At 43.1% G+C, this 11,663-nt stretch overlaps 1 long non-coding RNA gene across 8 annotated transcripts; it reads left to right on the top strand.

Moving 5' to 3' along the window:
* The first annotated feature begins 317 nt into the window (after window positions 1–317).
* LOC136487322 (uncharacterized) lies at window positions 318–5,667 on the top strand. 8 transcript variants are annotated; one of them, XR_010767218.1, is made up of 8 exons: window positions 353–1,011; window positions 1,094–1,196; window positions 1,409–1,546; window positions 1,625–1,698; window positions 2,111–2,211; window positions 3,132–3,203; window positions 3,776–3,888; window positions 5,354–5,667. It is a non-coding gene; the product is annotated as an uncharacterized lncRNA (long non-coding RNA). The 8 variants fall into 8 exon arrangements; XR_010767216.1 differs by having other exon boundaries at window positions 356–1,011; window positions 3,790–3,888; XR_010767220.1 differs by having other exon boundaries at window positions 318–1,011; window positions 1,094–1,242; window positions 2,111–3,203; window positions 3,790–3,888.
* The last annotated feature ends 5,996 nt before the right edge of the window (window positions 5,668–11,663 follow it).

The following is an 11,663-nucleotide window of genomic DNA, read 5'->3' as shown; positions in this document are numbered from 1 at the left end:
TCATATTTACGATAGTTGGGTTACTATAATACATGGGGATATTTACCATAACGTTATAGTAAACTACTTACTAAGGAGTTACTATAATCTCGTAAATTAACATAGTAATTATCGTAAGTCAAAGTGACTACAGAATAAGTTATTTTGTAGCCCGCTATAGGGTAGTTATATATATATATATATATATATATATATATATATATATATATATATATATATATATATATATATATATATATATAGTTATGATATATATTACCCTGGGTACTGATTAATATTCAGTACCCGAGTCCGAATCACCGACCCCGAGCGTCGGGCGTTTCCCGCGCGGATTCCCCCGCTCCCACCTCGGACCGGGCCGACCACGGGCGCTCCCCGCGCCGGTTCACCCACGAGCTCGAGCTGGTATGCTGCTCCGACGCTCCCCACCCACGCACGATTCTTTTTTTTGCGGACTTGCGGTTTCTATTCCCCCACACAATCCGCTCGGTCTCCTCTTTCCCTCTCTCCGCCGGCACCGCCCGTCCGACCCCTCTCCATACCACCGCTGTTTCGCCGCTGCCTCCACCGTGCCGCCCGCACAACGCCGTGCGTCCGCATGCGCCGCCTGGCCGGGCGTTCTCGGCCGCCTTTCCCCAGTGTGCCATTCGGCCTCGCGCAGGGGAGGCGTAGGCACCGACGGCGGCCCGTCTCTTCCATCACCAGCGGCAGCGCGGCCCGTCCCTTCCCCGACGGCGTGGCCCCCGCCCTTTCTCCGATCCGCGGCGGCGCGGCCCCTCCGCTTTCCCGATCCACGGCGGTGCGGCCCTGCCGCTTCCCCGACCCACAGCTGCGACGACGTCCTCTCCCCCACCGGTGGCGGCGCTGGCGTGCCCCTCCAAAGCAGATCCGGCCATGTCGCACCTCCCCTCCCGTCCTTCGGCGACGGCGACGTCAGACAGCCTCCTTTGCCGCCTGGTCTCCGACGGCTTCACGCTCTACCCTCTCCGCAGCCTATACCTCGCCTCCCAGGTACCGATGGCTCCTCTTCTTGCCCTTGTTGTCGCACTGGCCTTGATTTCTGCATGTCTTGTCTTCTTCACTTCCCCTGCAGTGCAGGAGCTTGGGCGGCGTCCATTGAGCTTAGCTCAGCAGTGGTGTATGACACATCAGTGCACCTGAGGGGTGAGCAGAAGGACGTCAAGCAGCTGCTCAAGGTGAACAGCCTTGCGAAAACATGAAATACTTCCATATTTGTACAGTGTAATTCGCTTTTCTTATTTTGATTGTTTCATGTTCTGTTCTGTATTAGTGTCATGGATTTCTTCAGTAAACACAACCACGAGGACGAAATTGTGAGCTTCACATAAGCCTTTGTGCATACTCTCCTTATTCTAAATTGTTCCATATGATGTTGCGCACGGTGCAGGTAAGCCAGGGCAGAGGGCAGATCCAGCAGGTCCCTGGTCTGGTTGGAGCATCGAAAGCGTGGCTGCACGGACTTCCTCTCCGATCTTCCTTGGTTTGATCCTTCTGATGAACTCCCCATTGAGTATTGATGTGCAAGGTGCCCATTAATTAGCAATATCTGAATCCCAAATATTTTGTTATATTTTGCTCATAGATCTGATGATTTTTTGTGCAGGTGTAGGAAAGAACCGACAAGCAGGAGCACAACTAGCTCATCCTGATGGCAGTTAGAACAGAAGCACCAAATATGTATGATCAATCTCTTTCTCACTGTTCTCTTTCTCGATTTATTTTTGCGGACGATGCAAGGTGTTGTGAGCAAAAGATATCTACTTACAGTATTACACTATTAGTTCAGTTGATTAATCAATCTCTTTCTATTACAATGTTTTGTAAATTAAATGATCATGGATGTGGCAATGCTGGCTAGCTCCACGTTAATTAAGCGATTTCATACTTGGGTGTTTTTCACTATAGAGGTCTGTGTGTAATGCAGCTCTAAAATTAATGTGTCAATTCTTTTTTTTCTTGATTCTAAATCAAATAGCTTTTTTCATGGGCTTGTTGTATCATGCAATCTACAGCTGATAATACTATGCATATGCGCCTTCTTTTTCTTTTGAGTAAACCACACCGTCAACTGAACTTACTCCCCAACCAGGTCCATGGCTGGATGTTGTGCATGATCCAGTGAGGGTACATCCAGCACCCCCTAGTTCAACCATGTTAGTTGAAGACCCCCCTCATCTACAGGGTGTCAGGGTGAGTGTTGTGTGGCATGGCGAGATCGCCGAAGGCCATAGGCCACACCCAACGGCATCTGGCAGCTATGCCACATCTTCATCACCTTATGCTTTGTGACTGCTTCTTTCTTTGCCTCAGGATAAGCCTTCTGTTAATGTGCCTGTTTTCTTTATTACTGCAGTTATGAGTTGTTTTCATTCATGAAAATGGTACATGGTAATATATGTAATTCCAATAAAATCATCTCAGTTCATGTTTGGTTAGTTTTCTTGCATCCTGACAACATCTCTTCATAAATTGTGTATATTGAGTTCAGTCCTATTAATCTGGGGCAAGGTTGATCTAATGGCTTCTGTTTTCAGTTATATAGAGATATAACAATTTTCTTTCCATGTCTGTCCTAGATTATTTAGGTAAATAATTTGTGTACTTTCCCTTCCAGTTCTAGACTAGACTCTTCAGTTCACAGGCTTAAAAAGGAGATTCAAACTGCTATTTTGGTAGACTTAATCACATTAGTAAAGAACATGGTGTTATGTACTTGGACCTAATCTTCTTTTGCCATTAAAATTGATTATATGAAGAACACATGTTCCTCATTTGTCAGATAAACAGACTTATGTCTGAATTTATTCTTAGTCATAACAAATCATTTTTTAAACCACATATTGGTTCTTGTCTTTGGCCCACAAGTACTTATTACCAAATTTGTCCTTAACCATAAAAATTCATTTGTCAAACCACAGATATGGTTCAATCTTAATAGGCCGGTGGTAGATGCCAGTCACTGGCGTTTTGGCAGCAGCTCTTTTGAATCTTAATAGACCAGGATCTGAACCTGCCCTGCCCACCTATGCTAAAATTGTTTTGTCTGACTGAACATTGTAGTCTGAGGATTTTCAGATGATGTTGGTCTCAACCTTATCCTGTTTATGCAGCCAGGAACAAGCAGAAAGATAGCAGTACCAGAGTATGAAACTAGTGTCCCTTGATAACTTCATGGCTCCAAAGTTGAGTATTTTGTGGTCTCTCTGGGAAGCCATTTTAATTTATTGTAGAAGACTATCAGGCTATCTCTTCTATTTTGGTTCTCAAGTGTGGTCCGATAAACATTTGATGGTTAAGCAATTAGCTATCACCATAAATATTCATTTCTAGAAACAAATATTAGGTTTGTTCCAGAAAACAGTTGGTCATAGGAATCGTAGCCTGCTACGCGACAATAAAAAGTATTATTTAGAAACACATTCCACAGTATGATTCATTAATAAAATTATAATTGAGTGGATTCACTTATTTAGTGGACTACTGATTCCGAGACACAAGAGTTAGTACTATGATTAATTTTTTTACATTATAAGTGACTGCTGTGATATAGTAACTATTTTTTACTAGTTAGCAGCTCCTTTTTTGCTCAATGCATAAGCATGGCAAATTAAAACTTCAACTTGATCATCACTGCAGCTAGAGTTCGGTCAATTTCGATTGAAGATCCAGCTATCCATGTAGTTATGCGTCGGAGACTTCACTTAATGAACTTTTATCTTTTCTGATTTGTCAACCAAACTGACTCTTGTCATAGTGGGTTTTTGGTAGTCATGGAGCTATGGCCATGAAGTTCAGGTGCTGAATAAGCAGGCGAGATGGGCTGATGGCCAAGTGAGACATCCGTTTTTCCATGTTGGTGCGCTCCAGGTAATTTTGTCTTCGAGTCTTGCCCTCATTGACTCTGTCTTCCTCTGTGCTGTAGTAAACTTAGATTTCTTTACCTTTTTTGACTGTGCTATGCTGGTTTCGGTTTTGTAAGAGATAAATCCATTTAAAGAAATATATATTCATTATGAGGTAATGCAAATGAGACAGGGAGATGGGGGGAGTGGCGTATGCCCCATTTTCCTATTCTTCTCGGCCAATGAATTAATAGTGAATATTGTTTTGCTCTTGCTTATTGTATCTTACAAGTTTCAGCTACAACATTACAATTCTGCAATTGCATTGTCTTGATTATTGTATGCCACTAAAATCCATTGTGTATTCATGCCCTCCAATCCGTCGTGTATTCCTGCCCTCTCCAAATTTGTTGCTAGGATGATTCATACATGCAGCTCAACTAGCACTTCACTGCATTTGGGGAAGTTCTTTTGTTTTATATTTCTTCCTTTCCAACTAGACTTCAGGTATGGGAAGATGCACAAATTGATTTGTTTTGGAGTTGTTAGCAAATGAGTTTTATGTGAGAAATCAGACAAACATTATTTCAATTTTTTTTTTTTTGCAAACAATGGCTGAAGGATAAGAAACTAGAACTGATAGTAATACTAGAAATAGTATTACTTGTTTTGCCTTTGCTGCATAAGTATTCAAATAATACAAACTGTAATCCATAAGAGAGAAACACAAGTTCCCTAGAAGGGCATTTTGATCAGCACCTTTATATAGACAAGTGACAAGTGCATGGTTTCAATCATATTTGGTCCAACAGTTCAGAATGGGTGCCTAGATTATTTTTTTTGCTAGTAGAACTACATAGGCGACCTGCAGTATTAGTAATTCGGGGTTTTTGATGTGATACTGCGATGGTCGTATTGTATGATGATTAATCAGGCAACTTAAAAAAAAACTAGACTTGTAAGATAAAAAACAGAGTAAATTAATGAGATTGGAAACATAGCTTAGATTGCATCCCTATTTGCATATGCTTGCATCTGGTATGGATCCATTAATATATTGGCCTGATGTGTACATACATGCATGTACAAAAATCAGGGTATTGCCAACTAGTGTGGTTTAATACTATCATTTCTTTTTGAATATTCTTCCCCTGTTTTACATGGCATCTCAGTGTATAGCTAACATATGTATCTCTTCATTTTTTTCAATGCAATCATTCATCAATGTGGGAATCTAATCAGTAATCAAACATGATTCCTGTCTTAGACCTGCTAAACTTGAACTCTAAAGACTTCCATATAGAATTTCTTGAAACATATGATTACATGAAAATAGTACACAAAAGAGTAAATTATGCTAGTACTTTTTGATCGAACATTTGTTTTCAGGCTACCTTGGTATATCATATCTTCCATGCAAATTGAGCTATTTTGTGGTGCTTTTCAAATTAAACTGCAAACCACTCATATTTTCCTTGTGGCTTAAACAGGACGAAGGTTGACTGAGAGAGAAGCCTTGAACTTTGCCTTGTGGAGCTGGCTCTGACAGACAGATCATAGATGTTGCCTACTAGGACCACAGCCTTGATTAGAGCTGTACCTTGAAGTAGCCGTGCCCTCCCAACTTGCTGTTTCTAGTAATGTAAATGTAAATAGGTTTGGGTGCATGTTTATAGACCAGCCGTGACTTTTTATATCACTTGGTGGGTATGTGTCCTAGTAATGAAAAATGAAATTCGGTCTGTTTGTGGTGGAAAATAATTGTGCTCTATTTGATTTCAAAGTTCAGATTATGACAAATTTGTGCCAATCGAATGGGCATTGATAGTCGATTTTCATGCCAAGCAAATCTAAGACGTATAGATTATTTGTACAATAATAAAACCAATCAATATCTGTTAGTAACGTGGTCACTTTACAAAAAAAAAGTTCAGAAACCTCCCATGCGAGTGTCACGGGCAAAAAAAAAAATCTGTGTCGACAAAAAAAATCAGTTTGGAAACCTGCCTGGCGACTCTAACGAGCGGCAAAAAAAACCGAAAAAATCGGTCGACAAAACCTGCCTGGCGACTAGTATGGTTTTTTTTAAATGGTGCGGGCGGACAGTCGTGTAGCGCTTGCGTCGGGAAAAAAGGAAGGTGAGCTGCGGGAGCGCGCTGCGTGCGTGGAAGGGGTCGGGTACTGAATAATAATCAGTACCCTGGGTACTAACTAGCGCAGTCAATATATATATATATATATATATATATATATATATATATATATATATATATATATATATATATATATATATATATATATATATACACACGATGCTTGCTATCACATGTAGTTCAAGTTCGTGTTACTTTTCTAAAACCACGTAGAAAATCATTTGTACCTTAAAAATAGCAAATCAATTTGGACATCCTGGAAAGTCCTAGACATCACTACTTAGGTTGTCTAGTTCATGTCAAAATTGTGACGGGGTGCATAGGAATCATGTAAACTATAGTTATTAGGATTTGTATTTTAGAATCATGTCAAGTACTTAGAAGCATTTCATTGGCTGCCGACCTCCAAGAAAATTCAGTGTTCCCAAAGAAAATGATCAATTACTTAATGGTTTAGAATAACACCTACGAAAATGGTAATTTTCCTTGACAGATTGAAATAACACAGAAGGAAATAACCATTATCCTTGACTGATTACTTGTACACTCATGGAAAAGTGTAATTTTCTTGAAGCTGCTTTGAAACCGCCAAGAAAATGTCCATATTCGTTGACGGTTTATTCCAACCGTAAAGGAATACATATTTCCTTAAAGGTTCACAATCACAGCCAAGAAAACGACAGTTTCTTTGGCGGTTTTATTTTGGCCCTCAAGACAAATTTTGACCGTAAATTTGGATTCTGGTAGTGCGCCCATCCCATCCAACATTGTGCACCTGGGGATGCTCCTTGCAGGCACCATTTGGCTGTGATGCTACACGACTTCCTAATCCTAACTTGACTATAGCTCGGCCTCAGTTGTACCCCCGTCTTCCACTACCAATGTCGCGGCAGTCTTTCTCCTACCCATGGTTGGTGCTAGTCCCAATTGCGTTCTTTTTACTACACAGAATTTATCTCTGCGATCCAGCCGCCCCTACCAATCGACTTCTAGAAATCATAAATCGACTAAAAAAATAGTAGTTTTTTTAATCCCACTAGCTACCTAACCATTTTGCCGCAAAGTCAACAGTGACCAAAGGCTAGATACATTCCTTATGTATTCACTTTGCTAGATTTTAAAATGAATATTTGAGAACTTAAACCAATTTAAATGAAAAAGTTTTCAACATAAAAGTTGTACATATTATCGAGTACTACAACTTTTTTTGTGAAAATGTGAGAAATCCAAACATATTTTTCCAACATTTTTTTTATCGAGTACTACAACTTTGGTTTCAAAATGTGAGAAATCCAAACATAATTTTCCTAGGCGAAATGATTTCAAATGAAAAAGTTATCAACTAGAGTATTGTGTAGCTATTCGAGATCTACAACTTTGGTTTTTGTCATTTCTCAGTCTCAGGATGTTTGAAAATTTTGAACTTCAATATATGAGGACTTCAAACTAAAATTTGAGACCATAGATTATTTTAAATAAAAAAGTTGTCAAATAAAATTTTTTAGATCTTGTGGAGAACTATAACTTCGATCTCGATCATTTCTCCATCCAAGATCATCCAGAATATTCAAAAAAAATGAATTGAAAAATGTGAGAACTTCAAACAGAATTTGCAGGATTCAAATGATTTGAAATGAAAAATTGTCAACTTCAAAGTTGTGGATCTCTTAGAGATGTACAACTTTTACATAATGTTTGTATTCAATAATCACCCATCCATGAGACGCGCTGAGTAGGCCAGACATTTGTTTGGTCTTAGCATACGTAAATAAATAATTCTTTTTTTTTTGAAAGATCCATTACCGGCTTTCATTGATAAGGGAAGAGCATAATATTTAAAAGGTTTGGCACAAGGATCGCCCATTTTGCATGTCTTTCACATCCTAGTGATTGTCATGCCACCCCCACGTTTTAAAGTTCAATCTTACATAGGATTTATAGCATCTACAATAGGCTGCTCCAGTGTAGGCAACACTCCTTCTAGTCCTCTATTTCAGGCCCGTATCCACGTTCTTGCTTCCTCCTGTATGGCTCTGAAGACGTGCTCCGGCGTTCTCGAGGCTCTGTGAAAAACTCGATTGTTCCTCTCCCACCATAGTTCCCAGGTTGTCAGCATGATCATCGATCGTACCCCGTCTCTTACATCTCTTGTCCCACTGTTGCCCATGTCAGCGTACCATTGCCCTAGATCTACCGTCGCTGTCCAGTGTGTTGGCCTTAGAGCAGCCGCCGAGATCTGAGAGCCCACCTTATCCCAGACATTCCTAGAGTATCCGCATTCCTGAAAAAGATGTGAGACCATTTCCAGGTTCCTTACACAGAGTTGACAGAAGTAGTCGTTTGGCCATTGCCTAAGCATTAGCCTCGCAGCTGTCCAAATGCGGTTCTGCAGCATCAGCCAAGTGAAGAAGCAACATTTTGGCGGCGCTTTTGTTTTCCATGTGATTTCAGCTGTCATGGATGAGGCCATTCCAAGGAATTGTATTCTATATGCCGACCTTGCCGTGTATTGGCCATCCGCTGTGTGGAGCCAGGTGATCCTATCCTCATTTGTCGGCTGGACAGTGATTCCTTGTAAGCAAGTCCAAAGTGATATAAATTCCTCAACCACCCGCTCCGTCATGCTATAATCGACATCTGTGATCCACTTATCATCAGTCAGGGCATCACAAACTGTTCTGTTCTTCCTCTAGCTATGTTTGAACAAGGCCGGGTATAAGGTTGCAGGTGCTTGACCATCCAGCCAGCGAGAGTACCAGAACTTTGCCTTGTTCCCATTTCCTAAGACCACACTTATAGCAGCATTGAAGAGTGCAATGTCACTGTGGTCAACGGATAGCTCCATTCCTTTCCAGGGTCTGTCTGTGTCATCCCACAAAAACCAGAGCCACCGCAGCCTGTGGGGGATATACCCCCGGGTACCACAAGATGGTACATGGGCCGCACCATCCGAGGTGCCCCGGCCCGTAAGATCAAGACGTGCACATCAAGATTACAAGTTGTACTAGATATTGTAATAGTACCAAATTGGATACTTTACTTGTAACCTTGTCTCTTCAGAGTATATAAGGAGAGACAAGGGTCCCCTAGAGGACAGATTAATCTATATACATCTCAATACAATACACCAAAGATACAGGACGTAGGGTATTACGTCGACCAGACGGCCCGAACCTATCTAAATCGCTGTCTCTGCGCCTTGTGTCACCATCTGGTTCCTGATTACACGCACCGTCTATCGATAATCTACCACCACGGGCACCCCCCTCGGTGGACTGCCGACCATATTTCGTCGACAGTGGCGCGCCAGGTAGGGGTCCCCTTTTAGGGGTTGTGCGTGCTGATCTTCTGGCGAATCAGATGGGATCCTCTTTATCAACACCACCCGTGGCGACGCTAGCTGCCGCAGTGATCTGTCCCAGTCAAGATCGATCCCGGCGTTCAGCCTCCGCTGAGCTCCGACCACCAGACCACGTCCTGAGCAGCTCCGCCGAGCTCAGACCACCAGACCACCAGACCACGTCCCGAGCGGCTCCGCCGAGCTCCGACCACCAGACCACGTCGCAATGATGATCGCTACGAATAACGACGCTATGACAACCGTGGCCACCATCACGACAGGTCGGAAAGCTCGAGGACCGGACAACTTCATCACCGCCGACCAGATTTCTATCCAAAGATAAGTACACTTCTAATATTTGTACTCAATATAATTTTCATTACGACGTTTCTCCACAAACGTCCTCGTCATGATTATTATTCTTCAAATAACGTTTGTCCATGTATACAATCTTAAATATAACATACAGCTATACTTAATGCAAATCCTAGACCAGTAATGTTGACGCTCGATGTTTCCAGAAAAGGCCCTGTCTCCGGCTCCTCCCAACACATGCACGAGCGTCTGCCCTCTGCATTATGGGTAGTCGGCAGCGGCTCCTTAATGACACTTTGTTCTTCCTACACGTGCAGGAGCTCCGCGCCCCGCGTTATGGTTAACGGGCTAGCTAGGGCTGGAGGCTCAGCTACATACTAATTGGTCGGACGATATATATTAAGTATAAACACAAACTTCATATTAACACTGATGTTTACAAAGCACCAACTGCTTTATCACATCATGCTCATTTGCAAATGACTGCTGAGCATCATACGCTATTTCTTCACCGCTGATTTTTTTCTCCATAATTTATTATTTTGTACATCAGGTACTACCATTCTACATATTTATATTGCAGTAATTTCGAGCTATGCTCGGGGACTTCGTCGCTCGCTCCTCGACCTGTGCTCGGGGACTGCCTCGATCACTCTTCGACCACGGCTCGAGGACTTCATCGCCCGCTTCTTGACCTACGCTCAGGGACTTCGTCGCTCGCTCCTCGACCTGTGCTCGGGGACTGCCTCGATCACTCTCCGACCACGGCTCGGGGACTTCGTCGCTCGCTCCTCGACCTGTGCTCGGGGACTACCTCGATCACTCTCCGACCATGGCTCGGGGACTTCGTCGCTCGCTCCTCGACCCCCTCTGGGACTGCCTCGACCACTCTCCGACCACGGCTCGGGGACTCTGCGTCTCGACTACATGTGACAGGCAACTCGCATACAGTTGGGATATTTTTTCTCACTTAGACCTTGCTACAAGGCTCATACCTCGCCTTCCAGCAAGCTCGGGGACTACATCGGTACGATGCACCTGCCGGTGCATCTCGTATCGCCTGTACAACGATTGGGTTCTCAACTTAACTGGGAATTCTTTTTAGACCCTGGCACCACGTGCCTACGTCACCTACTACCAGGCTCGGGGACTAAGTGGGCACACTTCACCTTGCGGTGAATGTGTTTGTTTTTCGACCCCTACACCTCTGATGATCAAGGATGCTACGCTTCAAGACACACTTACATTTCTTTTCAGAAATACAAGTGGGCACACTTCCTAGGACGGAAATCTTTTTCTTTCTTCTTAAGAGCACCATACATTCTTCGGACAACCTACTTCTCCGGCGACAACGGTGGTCGGAGATGTCAAGAACTCAAGCCTCACTGTTCGGAGAAGGTTGAAATGGCGTGTCGCATCAGAATACATGGCGCTCGGGGACTAGCTGTGGGGGATATACCCCCGGGTACCACAAGATGGTACATGGGCCGCACCATCCGAGGTGGCCCGGCCCGTAAGATCAAGACGTGCACATCAAGATTACAAGTTGTACTAGATATTGTAATAGTACTAAATTGGATACTTTACTTGTAACCTTGTCTCTTCGGAGTATATAAGGAGAGACAAGGGTCCCCTAGAGGACAGGTTAATCTATATACATCTCAATACAATACACCAAAGATACAGGACGTAGGGTATTACATCGACCAGACGGCCCGAACCTGTCTAAATCGCTGTCTCTGCGCCTTGTGTCACCATCTGGTTCCTGATTACACGCACCGTCTACCGATAATCTACCACCACGGGCACCCCCCTCGGTGGACTGCCGACCATATTTCGTCGACACAGCCATAGTGCATGACTGAACTTCTCAAGTTCGATGATGCCTAGTCCACCGTTGCATGTTGGCGTACATACTTTGTTCCATGCAACCTTGCATTTCCCTCCAGTAAGCTCCTTGTCGCCAGCCCACAAGAATCTTCTACGCAGTTT

This window comes from Miscanthus floridulus, chromosome 10 (assembly GCF_019320115.1).
Source record: "Miscanthus floridulus cultivar M001 chromosome 10, ASM1932011v1, whole genome shotgun sequence".
Taxonomy (NCBI): domain Eukaryota; kingdom Viridiplantae; phylum Streptophyta; class Magnoliopsida; order Poales; family Poaceae; genus Miscanthus; species Miscanthus floridulus.
Note: the sequence above shows the minus strand (reverse complement) of the source record. Positions and strands in the feature narration are given on the sequence as shown.